The sequence below is a fragment of the Sebastes fasciatus genome, chromosome 10 (assembly GCF_043250625.1).
Source record: "Sebastes fasciatus isolate fSebFas1 chromosome 10, fSebFas1.pri, whole genome shotgun sequence".
NCBI classification, from domain to species: domain Eukaryota; kingdom Metazoa; phylum Chordata; class Actinopteri; order Perciformes; family Sebastidae; genus Sebastes; species Sebastes fasciatus.
Genome location: NC_133804.1, coordinates 27,284,228 through 27,300,536, shown reverse-complemented (window position 1 = coordinate 27,300,536; position 16,309 = coordinate 27,284,228). Strand labels below are relative to the sequence as shown.

Sequence of the window (16,309 nt, the reverse complement as noted above, 5' to 3'; positions counted from 1 at the left end):
GCAACCTTCATAGCTGCTGCGCATACACCACTGTACTTTTCTGTGTCAAGAAGGCACCAAAAGTTTGGTGCAGCCTGATGGGCTTTGAGGTGGAGGTCATTTTGCAGTGTTACAATTTCAATCTCCACCTGTTCAGCATCCAGGCTGAATGTTGCACTTAACTGCTCAGCAATACATGATATGTCCACGTTCATGAAAGGATTAGAAATGAACGACACACATGGCTCAAGCTGATCCAGGTCACAAAACCTGTTCTCAAACTCTTGCCCAACTCTGTTTATGACCTGAGAGTACTTTTCTGCAACTTTGTCAAAAGCCTCAGATGCAGAAGCATTGTCTTTCAGCACCATCTGCACAGAGGGAAAGTGCAGCACTTTTTTTCTCTGTAAATGCACAGAGAAAAGGTTCATCTTAGCTTTAAATGCATTTAAAGCACTTATCATATCGGCGACAGTTTTACCTTTGCCTTGCAGCTCACAGTTCAAACTGTTCAGTTTCCCAGTAATGTCCGTTAAAAATGCAAGGTCAAGTATCCACTCAGTGTCCTCCAGCAGCACGGTGTCCTCACCTCTGGACTGCATGAACTCTTTGATTTCACCCAAAAGTGACAAAAAACGTTGCAAAATTCGTCCCCTGCTGAGCCATCGGATTTCTGTGTGTAGTAGCAGGTCATCATATTCAGCTGACAGCTCCTCCAAAAGTACCTTGAATGTTCTGTGCTGTTTAGCTCTGGAGCGGATGCTGTTTATGATCTTCACGACGGGAGTCATTACGTGCTCAAAGCAGATCACTTTTGCACATAAGGCCTGCTGGTGTATGATGCAGTGGTACTGCAGAAAGTTTGGGAACTCTGGGTCAGCTTTACAGTGAGCAACGAATCCTGTGTGTCGGCCGATCATAGCAGGAGCCCCATCCTTGTTTGTATGAGCGCAACAAACGCTACGTTTTGGTCATGCGCACAATACTGACCTTTGAACTATACTAGGTCAGAGTTCATTTATATTAAACACAAAAAACATTTTAAATTTTAAGTGTTTTTATATATATATGTTGTCATTTGTAAGTTACATGCAAGTCTGATTTAAACAACAATAACAAAAAAATAAAATAAATAAAATTTAAAAAAAATAGAGGCAGCTCACTGGTAAGTGCTGCTATTTGAGCTATTTTTAGAACAGGCCAGCGCGCGACTCATCTAGTCCTTACGGGCGACCTGTTGCCCGCGGGCACCGCGTTGGTGACCCCTGGTGTAAGGTGTGTGCAGGGAATGTGTACTGCGGTAGACTTTGATTGCTTGTGCGTCTGTGTGTGTGTTTTGCTACAGTATGTATGTAAAGAGCAATGCGAATATAGCAGTACATCACAGGTGACAGTTTTCCCATGCACCCCTGCAGCCAATGCTGCCGTGTGCTGGGTCTTAACCAGCTGCTTTTTTTTTTAATGTAACATCACTGCCTCTGTGGTTATACCTGTCTTTTCAATGTGATTCCTACTGTATCATCTGATCATGCTGGGATGCATTACATGTACCTGACAGGTCTAACTGCTGCTGAATCCAATAGCCAAGCCATGTTCTGATTCCACTAACAGTGGACTCTGGGGAAAGGTGAACACAATTTAAGCACAATCTAGACATTCTTGTTGCTGCGTCAGCAAAACCATACCCTGCGGCAAGTCCCAACCCGCTGCAACAATTCCCCATTGGTGACAAAATCCCACCAGCTACAGCCTTAATCTCTGACCCACACTCTTCTCCATCACTTACGAAAGAAAATTGTATTTTTTTTTTTCAACCCATCCACTGATGGGGACCGCCTTACCCCAGCACTCAACATATGACACTTTTCTGCTGCAGTCTCAGTCCCCTGTCTCCTGTCCATCTAATGGAACTAATGAGCTTCAGTTCTAATCAATGCAGCTGTGCTCCACACTGGCCTCATTACGACTCACGCTTCACTCGCATGTTTGCATGCAACTCCAATCCAAATCACGTTTGCAGGCTTCAAATCTACATTATTCTGACTTACGTGCTGAAGTACATACATTGTGTATCGGTCTGTGAACATTCAAAACCCTTCTGAATGAACAGTAGTGTGGCTGGACAGATCCAAAGTAGACGCTGATGGACGCTGACGTGCTGCTTGCAGTGCAGACGAGGTGTAAAGACCCAGACACACCAACCCAACATAAAAAAACTAGCGAGGATAGAGGGCAACCGTTGCTTCGCCGTACACACACCGCAAAGACTACAACCAACAGCCAAGAACCACGTACGTTCTGCGCCTGTGTTAGAGGAAATAACGACCAGCAGGTCGTGGAAGTCTGTATTTGTCATTCAAAAAGGGAAACTGGAAGACTTAGAATGATGGATGTACAAGTCGTTGTTATGATACTTACATGAAACAAAGCTGCGTTTGTCAACCATTTTCACACAACTCTCACTCACCACTTAGCTTCATTCCAGATGACCATGGAATTGTGAAAATACCTGTGTATTGGAGTGATCGGATGAGATGAAGATGAAAAATCCTCTTGACTTTACTCGTTGGCTTGCTTTCCTCACTTCTGTTTCTCTTCTTGTTTACTGATTCGTTTAAACTGAACAGCCAATCAGAGTGAATTCACTCACCGACGGGCGGCGGCGCCAATTCAACACACTGAATCAGCTAAAAAAAAACACAGACACAGCCAGACTGGAGCTGACGGTGCGGGAAACTGTAAAAACTAGGCCGACAGTGAATCGTTAGCTTGGTGTGTCAGGGCCTTAACAGTTGCTGAATTATATCGTATTCCATAGGATATCTTCTTTGGTTCACATGTTTGCACAGAGCTCTACTGTCAATACACAAGATAGACAGACAAATATATATTACAATCCTTGCATCTGCTTTTCCTTTGCTCAGTCTTTCCGTGACATTCTGTCTGTGTGATTTGACTAACTGTAAACATGCATCTCTAGATGTAGGTAACCAAAGAGAAGTAGAAATCCTCATTATGCCCCGTGACCCGTTTTGTATATCAGTGCTTAACAGCACACTAAGAATACACAACGTGAAGGAAAACAAGGTTGAGTACTGCACAGATGTATACAACATCCAGCACACATTGACATGAGTATGTTAGGACTGCTGCGGTAAACAGACAACACTGCTGAAGGTCTACAGTGTCAGTGGCCTTTACATATTGTTCAACAGTGAAACGGCCCCAGGGAAGATGAGTTCTTTTATGTGTTGATCCTGCTGGGAAGGACACCGAGCCTTCTCTCAGTCGGTAGGGCCTTAATCTTCTTACCGGGAGACTGTGAGGAGTCCATTAAAAATGATCTCTCCCTTTTTTAACAGCCATTTCTTGAACTTTAACCACTTTAGCCACAGGTGGGTTTTGTCAGTGTGTTAGAGCAATAAAAAAGACAAAACAGAAACAATAGCAATGTTGTGCATAAAATGAACTACAGTATGTTTGTTCTAGAGGATAGTGTGGAACACGGGCCATGGTGCTCTGAAACCTCACTAATTTGTTTATGAGCAGGATTGGCATCTCAGAAGAGCAGCGGTAATCAGGATGATCAAATAAACACCCTCAGACTCTCATTTACTCTGTCCTCCTTTTCCCATCATTTTCTACCTGCCCACATGTCTTTGGTGACTTGTAATCTCAAACAATAAAGAAACAGGTTACGTACTGTAACTCTAGTTCTATGAAAATGGATGTGTCACTGGTTGATCCAGCCTTATGGCGTTGTCAAATGCCGTGGTGACCCCATTCCAAATTTACCCAACGGGGGCTGGTAGGGAGGCGGAAGGGCCCCAACAAACACCGGACATTTAACCAGGAGACCAGTGTTCGAGACCGTTGTTGACCTGTGTTTTGTTTTGTAAGTTACGTTAGTGACATGTTTTATATTGACGTTTGTGACGTGTTTTCCAGAGTTGGGTTACGTTGTTTCCGTACGTATCTTACTGAGTTTATGTTCTTATTTTAAGTCCAACCATGACATGTTCCCTTACCCTGACTAAGTGTTTTTCTTGCCTGAACCTAAGTTAGTGGTTTTCTTGCATAATCCTAACTGCGGACATTTGCGTGGACACGCGAAAAAGCGGCTTACAAATTGCACGCAAAAAAGGCTAAAATGCGTACTCATGACATGCGGAATGTCTCTGAAATGTTGGGGTATTTATACGTCTTCCCGCGAGACTGGGTTGAGTTGAGTGTTCGGTGGCTCTGTCTATTTTGATAATTAATATTATAATAATAAATAATATAATTTGAGAATTAAGGTTACTAGAACTTTTATAAAGGCTTCAGATGACAGTTGGTCATTGGTGGAGGACGGGGAAGCTCACTTTACCCGCCGATTTAACCAACACTGCCAAGTCCTACCTCACTAACAACTGGAGTGGGATCATGGAGGCAGTAGACTATTCCACAGCACAGACAGATGACAAAGTCTAATTATCAAATCTAAAGGGGCAGAGTTTGGACAAGCCAGTGCCACTGCCCTTCACTGTCCTCTTTCATGAAAGACTCCACAGGGGAAATTCTTTGAAAATACTCTGCCCTGACATGGCCCAGTGGTGATCAGACCAGGGCAGAATCTGACAGTATCCTGGGACAAAGGCACTCACAGCTCTAATAGTTGTCTGTTTGGATGAAGTGCTCAGGAGAAGTGGATCCTTTTATAGGACTAACCCTCTATAGTGTTATAGAGTTAATTCTGATTAGCTAATCGTGCCCATAGAACTTTTTAGTGTGAACATTTGCAAAAAGGATGGGTCTAGCCATGCTGTATGAAAGGGTATAGCCTGCTGATTTTCCAGGAGCTTAAACACAGGGTTAATTGCCATCATCATCATCTGCAACCGCTTATCCCGTTAGGGGTCGCGGAGGGGCTGGAGCCGATCCCAGCAGACATGGTTAAGACAGGGTTAAGTGTTAATATCATAATCTATTCGGCAAAGTCCTTAGACGAAAAATGTACGGTCAAGATCCGTCAGTGTCACGGAATAACCTGGACTTGATGTCGAGCAACTTCAATAATCCTGCCCTCATGCCTTCTCACAGTGAAGACACTTGGCACTCAACATCAAATATGCTTGGGTCTGAATTTATTACTTCAAAAGGCCCATGATACTCATCCCTAAAGCCTGAAACATGCTTCTCTGGGCAGCACATAGGTGAACATGAAAGGGACGTTCAGAGGTGTTCGTGTAGAGCTTTTCTTTATACTTTTGAGTATAATGTTTAAATTATTTTCTTCTCTCCTGACAGGAGTTGGATCAACCAATCAGCTTGCTTGTCAGAAAGCTCTACACGACTTGTTGAGATTTAGGAGGTGTGTGCATCAGTTTGTCTACGAGTCTTGTTGACCTACAGTATGTCCGACCTACGCTTTTCTGTGGAGGTTCTCAGGGGTGTTTATTTGTATCTTCACAGATGCATAACTCCAGCTTAGTACTTAACTACAGTTTTGGTGTTTTTTTACTTAAAGTTACTAAGAAGAACTTACATTTTGTGTTGATTTTGGCAGTCCCATGTGGACAAAAGCGGTAGTGTTTTCGAGCACCAGAGTCCCCTTTAGAAAACCTCTCGTTTTACTGCAGCAGAGTCTGACAGTCTGTCCCGCTTAGTCCTGGTTCTCTCATACCCCCCTTCTCTCCAATGGGCCCAGCAATACGGCCTGGGACCTGGGGGCCTCTAGCACCGTGGTGTCAGTGTTGACTCCCAGCGGGGACCGTCGGAGCAGCGAGGCGAAGCTCTGCTCCTGGCTGGAGGAGGAGCTGCTGCTGCAGGGCACAGAGCTCTCCAACTCCCACTGTAGCTTTGACTGCAGGTCGAAGGCGGCAGCAAAGCCGGATCCGGGTCTATCCATGGTTGGCTAGTCGCCGGACGCCCTTGCTGAAGTCTGAGCTGAAGGAGTTTCTGCATGATTTTGTCCGATTTTGCGCAGAATCGGACTCGTGGCACTGATTACAAGCTTTAAGAATAACTAAATAGAAATTGCAAATCTTCTCGCTGATGGTCTTATTTACAAATGTAGGTCACATAAAAGCATTAGTATGAAATTGAGACCGTTTCATAACCAGTTAAATGTTTCTCACACTAACTTTAAAGTGTGGTGTTTGTTATGTTCATGTTTGTGTTTGGATACATAAAAAGAGGGTCTGACAAATATGAAGGTTTGCGCCACAACGAGGACAAGACAAATTGAGATTGTTGGTAGCACAGCTGTGGAGAATAATTTTCAGTAGAGGCGCCTGCCGCCTGGCTTTGTGAGGAATATTCAGTACAGTGACAACCCTACTATACGATACTACCATACTGATAAGAGTCAGCCCTGCCACACGTCATGGGTTATTGAATTGGGACTCTCTGTGTCACTCTCCCATGTCTCTTTCACTTTCTCATAAAACAACAAGCTATTTGCTACGCAGCCAGAGTGTAAACATCATTGTCAACAGATCTCAGCATGTGTCTTTCAAACACTGATCAAATGGGTTCGGAGACGTGGATTCCCTGGGAAGTGTACATTGTTTTTTGTTATCCAATTTGAGCAGTGGGTGTAATACACCTCAGCATAAAATTGGAATTATCAATGTCACCAGGAAAAAAAGAATAAGGAATCTCATATTGTGCGATAGATGCGGCGTTTGAAGGAGAGTAGGCTGAAAGAGATGTAGTGTGACAAAACAAATACAGAAGATATGCCACAAGGGAGCACTATAATAAAATGACTGCTGACAAGAGTGGGGAGAATATGGTTTAGCCTGAGCATAGTCACAGTGAGATGGTTGTATGTGTGTTTTCGTGCCTCCATGGGTGTCCCGAGTGTGCGCACTTGCGTGTGCTTTGTGCCGCTTACGGGGACTGAAGCAACCAAGATGCAGCTTGTATTCTTGTTGCTGGATCAACGTCCCTGGAGTAATTTCTCATAAGAACAGAGCACGGACAGGCAGGAGGATGCCCATTTCATTCTGGAGTATATTAAATCCTTACACTCACAAAACCAGTATACCTCGGTGTGGCAATGTAATTTTGGAGGGGATGTGGATACAGCAAGCAAAGAACAAGAGGAAAAAAAAAGAAGAGGTATTCATAAGGCTGCTGTTGACACTAAACCAAGATTGGAATGAAGAATAAAGGATGGCACCACGCCTCAGTGATTGCCCAGTGGTGGAACTCCCCTGTGTCCGAGCAAATACGTCTCTCCTTCTCATCATGGCGGGGCAATTTTGTCCCGGTTATAGCTCCTCCATCTTCGCCCCAGCTACTCCTTATTTCAGCATTTCAATTTCCTCCCTTGTGCAAGCGCCGAGTGCTAACCTACTTCAGACTTTCCCTCAGACGAGAGAGAGAAGCAGAAAAGACGAGAGGGAGCAGAGACGGGGAACTGCTGGGCTCTCAGTTCAGTCCTGCTTCCGGTTTCCCCAAGGCGTGGGAATGCAGATTCAAAGAGAAAAAAATATGCCCGAAGATGATGTTGTGGTTAAGAACCCTGCCTCATGAACTACTTATACCCATGTTGGCAAACGACTGCCTACTGAGAGAACTTCCTCTCATGTGTCGCCTCTATTTTAAGGCACTTTCAGCAACATCTCAGCCTAAATGAGATAAAACAGTTCGGTGAATAGCTGGACAACTCTATAGTGAATAAAAATAGCCAGCATATTCCCTCTAGACAGTGAGGCATTTTACATAATGGCACCTATTTGCTTCAATGCTGCTGCAATGATACACATTTTTATGCCCCTCAAAATCTGTCGTTACCAATTAATTCCTGGACTATACGTCAATTTGATTGTCCCGAAAAGATAAGGGACTCCCTTTTGCACATAATCAAATCAATTAAAACCAATCTTGTTGACATCTGCAATCTACCTTTGCTGTCATCTGCAGCTGCACTGAGGTGTCATCAGATAATGCCTGTCACAGAGGAAATCCTCCTGAAGGCTCAGAGCATGAGGGAACTTTCCTTTCTATGTGTCTGCGCACCACTAAGTATTAGTGCACACGTTAATCATTTTCACTCATCTCCCTTCCCACAATTTACTTGTCACCGTCGCTATGTTCCCTGCCTTCCCACCTTTCTTGGTTTCATCCTTCATATTCCTGCACCCCCCCTTCCACACTATCTTTGCCTCATTCTCTCTCCATTTCCATTTTTCTCTGACTGTTTGCAATGCATCATATCCTCTTTCACCTCATCTCTTTCACCCGCCCAATACCCTCTCTTCCACTTCGACACCCAGGAAAATCCCTGTTGCCCGATGGCAATGAAACATTTATCCACTTCTGAAACGTCTACCCCCCGCGGTCCCCCTGAAATTGTCCTTCAAACGCTTCTGTGCAAGCTCTTTGTACTGCCTCCTGTGTCCCCTAAATGACAACAAGTAACTTAAGAACGGCAAATTTGAAAACAAAGATACAATCTAAAACTAATCTGAGTGTGTAATACCAGTGAGGACTGAACCCCTGGCTGTGTAGGCCCAAATTGAATAAAAATGCTAACAATTTCTGCTAAACTGGCTTACCTTTCAGTTAACTTGCAGGGGTCTGCTGAGAGTTTTAACACATAAAAAGGGCAATATGTCTTCATTTCTGTTGCCAAGACACCAGTGAATCTGAACAACTTGGGATATGTCATTCAACTGCAGGTGTCCGACTGCAGTTATAAATGAAATCTGACCTTTATGAGGAATATAGACTAATTGAGGTTCTGAGTTGTCAAATATACAACAGTATGCATTATAGAAAGACTAAACCCCCCCACAGTTAAATTCAAAACATATGCAAATCACAATCTAACAAAAAGGAAACGCTCGGTAACACTTCGTTTTAAAGGTCTGCAAATGTCATGGTAATTAGGTGATAATTAGCAAGTAACCTATTAGAAATTTATTGCGAATTACTGCCAAATTACCACAATATTTACCTCAAAAGTGATTGAAAATGACTTTATTATAAACATTATTTAATAATTATATTCCACTATTTCCAAATAGCTGGCTAATTATTAAATACACTTCCAGGAAAAGAATACAAAGTTAATTGATATGCTTTATTTCCACGTCTGCTGGTAAATAGATGATAATTAAGAAATAACTTCTCTGAAATTTCTTTAAAAAACTCTCTGAATCATCACATTAGCTACCAGGTTACATTTGTGTAGACAATACGTCACACAATGGTGAGATTTGTGCCTGATCAGAAGTGTTTTCTATAAGTTTTGGTTTTCTTACTCCGATGAAGAGCTGCGTACAGCCGCTTCTCAAGCCTAAAGGCCCTATTTTAACGATTATATGCTATTTTTGCATTTAATTACTAAATAACATTTATAATAAAGCCATTTTTGAACAATTTTGAGGTAAATATTGGGGTAATTTGGCAGTAATTCCAAAGAAATTTCAAATAAGTTACTTGATAATCATCACCTTTACCATGAAATTTGCGGACCTGTAAAATGAAGTGTTACCAAACGCTCACTCATTAAGCATAGTCTGCATGGCTGTGTGTGCACTCTTGTTGTGCACCATTGTAACATAATCCAAGGTGTCATCCGGCACCTTGCATTGTGGACTGAACTCCCGTTGGATCCGACCCCTGGCCTCCATCACTTCATAAGTGTGATGCATGAGACAGGAGGAAGTAAGATGGAGGCCACTTCTCCGCATTCACAAAACCATTTGGGACCGTGAATGTCCTCATACCTGCTGCCACAGCCTCCGAGTGGTGCCCGAAGTGATGTGAAGGTACTCTCCCCCTTTTCTGAAAGTGGGACATTGCTTTTCCCCAGAGAATGTAAGCTCCCAGCAAGTGTCTGCTTCTTTTCCTGAGCTGTGGCGTCTCTCAAAGTCTGCCTGACATTTAAAGGATTTGGGCCTACGACTATCAAAGGGTGGCATTGCTGGGACTGTGGGAGAGAAGTGGCTTCAGCCCTGAGTTTGATCGAGCCTGGGGGCAGTACGGGTCAGCCTCCCAGATTAGGCCTGCTTTAGGGAGACATTGCTTCAGATAAACCCGCAGAATATCAGGTATAGCAAAATAAGTCCTTCAAGCTGTTTCTTGGCCTAGATAGACAGCTATGGGGCAAGGGTCTGAATTCATTACCAGCTAACAGATGCTTCCTGCTAGTATTATGCTCACTGTGGGTGTAAGCACCGATGCCGAAATTGTAAACTTGATCTCCATCCTTAATTTCTGTTTTAAGCTTATTTGAAAATACATGAATTGCATTAGAATACAATTTTAGCTGCTTTCCTTTTATTAAGTATAGTATGTGCAATCTATTTCTAAAGAATACTTAATTACAAACCATCCATAATGGTAGAAAACACTCCTGTGTTGCCCTGGAAGATCTTAAGGCAGTGTATGAGAGGAAGCAGCAAGATAAGAAAGAAAAGGCGCAACGGTTATGCCATCTATCCTTGAAAAGCCTGGTCTCAACCCTGGATTACAGAACAACATGAGACCAACTAAAACACCCACCTTTTTCTCTGGAACACGCTGGAACAAGCTGCAGCCTCCCAGATCAACACCGAGTGGAATCCTAATGACCTCTCTGAGCTGTAGCCTGAATCCCACTGAAACTACACTACAGCACTCGTTTAAGTTACAAGTGAGTCATTCCTTTCCTCAAACTCCGAGCTCCTCGCCAGCCTCATCCTTTAGGAATCCAGTTTCTTTCCACATCATCAAACAGATTCATATAACATTAAACTGAGGGAGTGCATGTGCGTGTTGGATTTTCTATGCAAAGTGATGAGAATATTGCCTCTGTATCATTCATATGGGTTCAAGCATGCCAAGATACCGTAGCAGAATCAGTAATATCGCCACTATTAAAACCATATAACAGCGTTCTTTTAGCACACACACACACACACACATCCCTGTCCATTATTAATTAACCTACTCCTACAAAAAACCATAACAGTGCACCCGAGTTGTTAGGGATCTAAACACTGACTGTGGCTGCACTTGGAACAAATACAATAGTCTCCATGGCAACAGAAGACCAAGTTGTTCTTTCTATCCTGCCACACAGAGAAGAAGCACGAAGGATGAAGTTATTTCATTAAGGTTTCACTAAAATGCCACTGACATTTAACACACAGTCCATGCCCGTGATCACACACCGCTGTTGTGGAGGGAAAATGGAAGTCTTCCTACAGACATGTTTTAAAATACTCTGCTATGATTATTATTTTGTTTATCATGGTTTTCACACAAAACAAACGGAAGAGGGGCTGGAAACACATCTACTCTTTCTCCCTCATTGACAAATTCTGGATCTGGCCTCGCCCCGCCCAGCACAGCACTGCTGCTTGCACTACAGTGAGTTGAGCAGTGCGCGTCAAGATGGTGGCGCAGAGCTCTGCTACCGGCTCGCAATCTGCAGCGATAGTTTCGGCATCTGTTCCACCGTTAGAGGAAACATCGGAGAGATTCAGCCATACATGTTTGACTCAGATGAGGATATAAATACACGTCACACTGCCATACTTTTGAAAATAGTGAAACTTCTCCTCTGATACCCTTCGTTTCGCCATAGTTGTTACGCTAATGATATGGAAAGCCCCACCCGCAAGTTGACGGGATTCGCTCCTTACGGATGTGACGTATGAAACCATAGCAGTCTGACTCCATGTTTCTGAGACTGTCATTGGCACACTGCAGTTCCAAGGCGGAAATGCTCAGCCATGGTGTCGACTGCTTATTTCGCTACGTCTTGTAGCATATAAAAACACCACATGGACATTGTACCAAGGTTAAAAACTTGATTTTCATTGGAGGGGGTCTGTAATGACTGTCACTCATTAAAAGCAGGGTTGGTGAATATTTTAGAAACATTGTTTTGTTATATTAGTTGAAATTTTCATTACATCCCGACAGCAATCAATAAATCAAATGCTGTGACAAAAAAAAAAGTCAAAAATCTGGTATGGCCTGAATGTAATGATTGAACACCTCAACACCGAGTACCTGTCTACCTACCTGCCTCATGGGCTGGCCTATTTGCGTGCACTCTGCCTGTGAAATCATTGCGCATTGTATATGTTCATAATGATAATTATGAAGAGAGGGAGGCCTGAAGGGACGGACTGTCAGTGTTGCCGACTTGGCGACTTTCTTTCTATGTTTAGGGACTTTTGTGATTAATGCTGCTAACTACTTTCATTGGAGAAGAGTTGGCAACACTGGGCTTGTTTTTGGGATGGATCATTTTTTTAAATCTAGCGTACTCTTCTTAGTTTCTCAAGATCGCCAATCCTGCCTTTAACACACAGTATAAGAAACATACAGGAATGTAACGGTAATTTCTATCAATACAAAATCATTTAAAAGCAGTGGGTAATTATGGCACTCAAAGCATTTTATTGCTCCTTGTTTATTTGTTGTTCCTTATAATATATCTTATAATATATATATCTTCTTTGACTGAATTCTTTCTCTGGAAATGAGAAAACTTTTCAATAGAAAGATATCTCAAGAAGTAGAGGTGTCTCAGAGTTTTTTTTCCCTGTCAAATTTGTGTAGTGTGCAGAACCGCTTCCTCCTTGCCGAGAGCAATTTGGATGAAATGGAGTGGATGAATACATAGGTACACACAGCGGCATAAATAATAAGAAAACAAAAAACACTTACCTACATCAAGGGCAGCAGAAGAGAGAGAAATGAGAGAGAATAATATCAAGGCCTGCAGGAAAATATTAAAAACAAACAACAAATACACATTAGTGTCACTTTTAGACGAGAACACTATTCTTACTTGTTAATTTATGCTATAACACCAAAGGGAAAACACATCGTTGTGGCAACACAAAATGGACGCAGCATGGCAACAGATGCCAGCAGGTTCCCATTACCACTCTGTGAAGTTAACACCTCAACAAACAGTATAAAAGAAGTAAAATGAGCATCAAGGTTTAGTAAACATCGCCACTTTCAGCACAGTTCACAGATGCAGTTCTGGATAAACATTAATTAACCACTCTTACGGGAGTTGACTCCAAATTGGATGTTGTTGGCGGACCACACCCACTTGAATATCTCAAGGGATAGAATCTAAAACACAATTTCTAGATAAAGACTACAACTAAATACTATGTTTTAGGTTAAAGCTGTGAAAATGACTTAACGGTTTCCTACTGCTCGACAGTGGAGGGTATCAGTCGCGCTCTCCTCAAAAAGCTCTGGCCGGCAAGAAGGGTATACATCATGTGGATTTACTCTCAACCATTAAAAATATAGATGCTGGGGATCACATTTCACAGCGTGATAGGATCCCCAGCCCAGCCAGGCAACCAGCTCTCAACGTGAAGGGGAGGGAAGTGAGTGGATAGGGTGAAAAATGACATCCGCATACCTGTTCTCACCCATACATCATTCAGCGGGCAGTTTTTCAATGGAGTGTGAAAAGTGGGAATGGAGACATTGGGTGAAGGAAGGCGGTGTGAAGGTGTGTACGTGGGCTGGCGGATTGGTGAGGTTCTGCACTCTGCCTTTCTGTGAAGAGCTGAGACCTTGCACAAGCCACTGTGCTGATATTCTATCAGGATGAGACTTGATTGCTATTCATTATTGGCGGTATTGAATTTCCTTAGCTACTCTTCCTAGAACTCCGAGCCAGGCGGCACGGCACAGAACATTACCTTCAAAAGGTCATAAAGATAAGCCTGAGTAATTATTTTGTGGGTTTACGGGTGATAAGCACCTTGCGTGTGACTCAAGAACCAAATTCAATCAAACCAATCATAGACAATAATACAACAATAACAACAATTAACCAGCAGAGTTATTTGGTATACGTATGATGTGGCAGCAGTCATTAATTGAGCGCGGGCCCTGCATCTTAATGAGGGCGAGCAGTACTGGGGCTAATTGAATAAACATCCGCATAACAAACAAATAATAGAAATAGTTTAGTGAAAAATCAACATTCCCTTGGTGCTAGCGCTCATCATCGCTTTTATCTACCCCATTCACCTCACAATGCCCTGGGATATTTGCACATTTTTTGCATTTAAATAAAATTATTTGAATCCACATCATCGCACCCCTAAGACTTCGGTCTATGATCATTGTTAAAAATATATTTCCCCTCTAAATGAGTAAATGCTTCTATTTCAATTCAACATCAACCCATTCCCCCCTGATGTGGTTGATGTTACAGGTCTTCTCCATTAAAAGAAAGGCAATAAAACACTGCATGCTACTCTGAGAGGCAATACACAATTCATTATTGCACTATAAGGAAAACAATAATAACAAAATGATAGCAAGTGATTTGCCTTCTTGTATCAGCTTTGCCAAAAACTAAGAAAGCACAGTGTATAATATGTTGAGAGCCAAAGCAAAATGATTTGGACTGACTGTGTGATCAGAGAATAGATTGCAGTTATTTCCAGCTATACAGCACTAGCTCGACTCAGGAATCGCCTTCTATAAAAAGCCTCTTGTGGTCTGAGAGCGAACACGACAGAGCGTTAATTACCCGGGTAACACCAGAGAACAAGGTAAAAGGCGTGTTAATGAAATACTAATAAGGTTCCAATTTGAGTCCTTCGGCTTTGCCATCCTCTAAAGTGATCTCAAGGACAGTCCCTTCCGTAGCTAGTCTCTGTTATTGCTAATTACCATCGCTCACATGACAGAAGGGAGTTTAGAAACCATTATTTCCTGGGAATGAATCCTTTGTGTGTTGTCCTTTGATGGAGGACACCCAGGCCGGTTTACTGGATGTCAGAATTGAGGGACAGGGAAAAACGCTAAACCCCTAAAACTCCTAAAGTGAGAATAATTCATTGTCTGCCAGACATTTTGCCTCCTCCATTCTGTCATTTAACAGTTGGAGCACAACCTAGTTTGGGTCCTCAGGAGGGATAATGTTTATGGCAGTCTTAGTAATGTTCTAATTTAGCTACTTTGGACAGCTGCGGTATTTAGCTGGAAAGTTCAAGTAACCACATGTCCATTTTCCTTACAACTGAAGGAAATACTAGAGTTGAGTTAGTGTTCTTAAGTCTTCACAGTTGTCAGGTAACTGTAAATCTAAGGTTAGGATCTTCAAGAAATGTAATGGAATTTCCACTATGGGCATCCTTCAGGACCAAACAGCCATTTCACAAGACTGTGCACCGCACTGAACCCCAAACTGATAACATAAGTCAAAAGGAAAGTCTTCAAGTGTTGGCGAGCAGCAAGTAGAGGAAAGGCAGACAGGGATGGGAGATATTCTCAAAGACATTTGAAGATACAGCAATTTCTCTGAGGCAATCATTTGATGCTCTCATTCCGTGATGGCTGAGTGTCACTACTTTTGCGCTCCCATCACTCAAGTGCATCCAGCACTCCAAGAAATTGATTGTTGGAGGATAGGGCCGGAACAGTGCACACATACAAAAGTACACATCTCACCGGGAATGAAACTGTTTCTTTCAGCACTCAAAGCAATCCATGCAACTCTGTCTGAAAATGGATTTTTTGTTGATGGTTTTAGTATTAGCTCAACACTGAAAATACAGTACGTCTACAGTACGTTGTCACCACTTGATGAAGTTGGAATGAATGAGCAGTGACTCGATGTCACATTGAATACAGAAAAACACATAAAGAAAAACAGTTTAGCTTTTAAGATAAATTTGGGGAAAAGTTAAAAGGTCAACAAGCCATTATTGCATTTCAGTACGTGTGTGTGTGTTTATAGTGTTCTGTTTTACATCTAAACCGAGAGCATATATCTTCTTTCTTTGGACAGATTCAGATATTGATTTTTATGTGTATATTCTGAAGACTGGCAGACCCCTTAACCACTGTCATAGTATCTGCTCATATTACACAGGAGCTGAGCTCTGTGAACCTCTTGACAAGTACTACTCCATCATATCAGGTATAGATACGGATAAATTCAGCGGATTATTTGCCTCCTCAGGGCAAGTCCCCTATAATCATTGCAAGGCACCACTGTGGGTTTCCCTGATCTCACATGAAACATTGAAAGCATCACTCTGCATTGAAATGATTGAAGGTCAGTGGAGTTTAAGTGTTAATGAACATCTTTCAATTATTACCATAGCCCTAAGGATGTCAGGAGAACCGTTACGTTGGTACCAAGTCGATGCCAAAATGCTGAACACGTGACAGTACTCGTTTTTCTACAGTACCGCAGGTATCATCAGGGCTCGAGACTAACGGCGTCCCGTCGTTTTTTGGTGAGAAACTTGACTAAATACAGTTGTTTGAAGGAGATGTTTTCACATCAATAGATAATAGAGGGAATTATGACCCGTTTAACTTCATAACAAAAAACAGT

The 16,309-nt window shown here is 42.5% G+C and overlaps 1 protein-coding gene across 4 annotated transcripts in view; it reads right to left on the bottom strand.

The window, feature by feature from the left end:
- The window catches only part of lingo2 (leucine rich repeat and Ig domain containing 2), a 247,894-nt gene that overhangs the window by 47,292 nt on the left and 184,293 nt on the right, over window positions 1-16,309 (bottom strand). Inside the window, exon 5 of one of the 4 annotated variants that reach the window (XM_074649223.1) lies at window positions 12,643-12,694. The exons of the other annotated variants lie outside the window; for them this stretch is intronic. The gene's annotated coding sequence lies outside the window, so the exon portion shown is untranslated. The remainder of the gene's footprint in view (window positions 1-12,642; window positions 12,695-16,309) is intronic. 4 annotated transcript variants of the gene reach the window in all.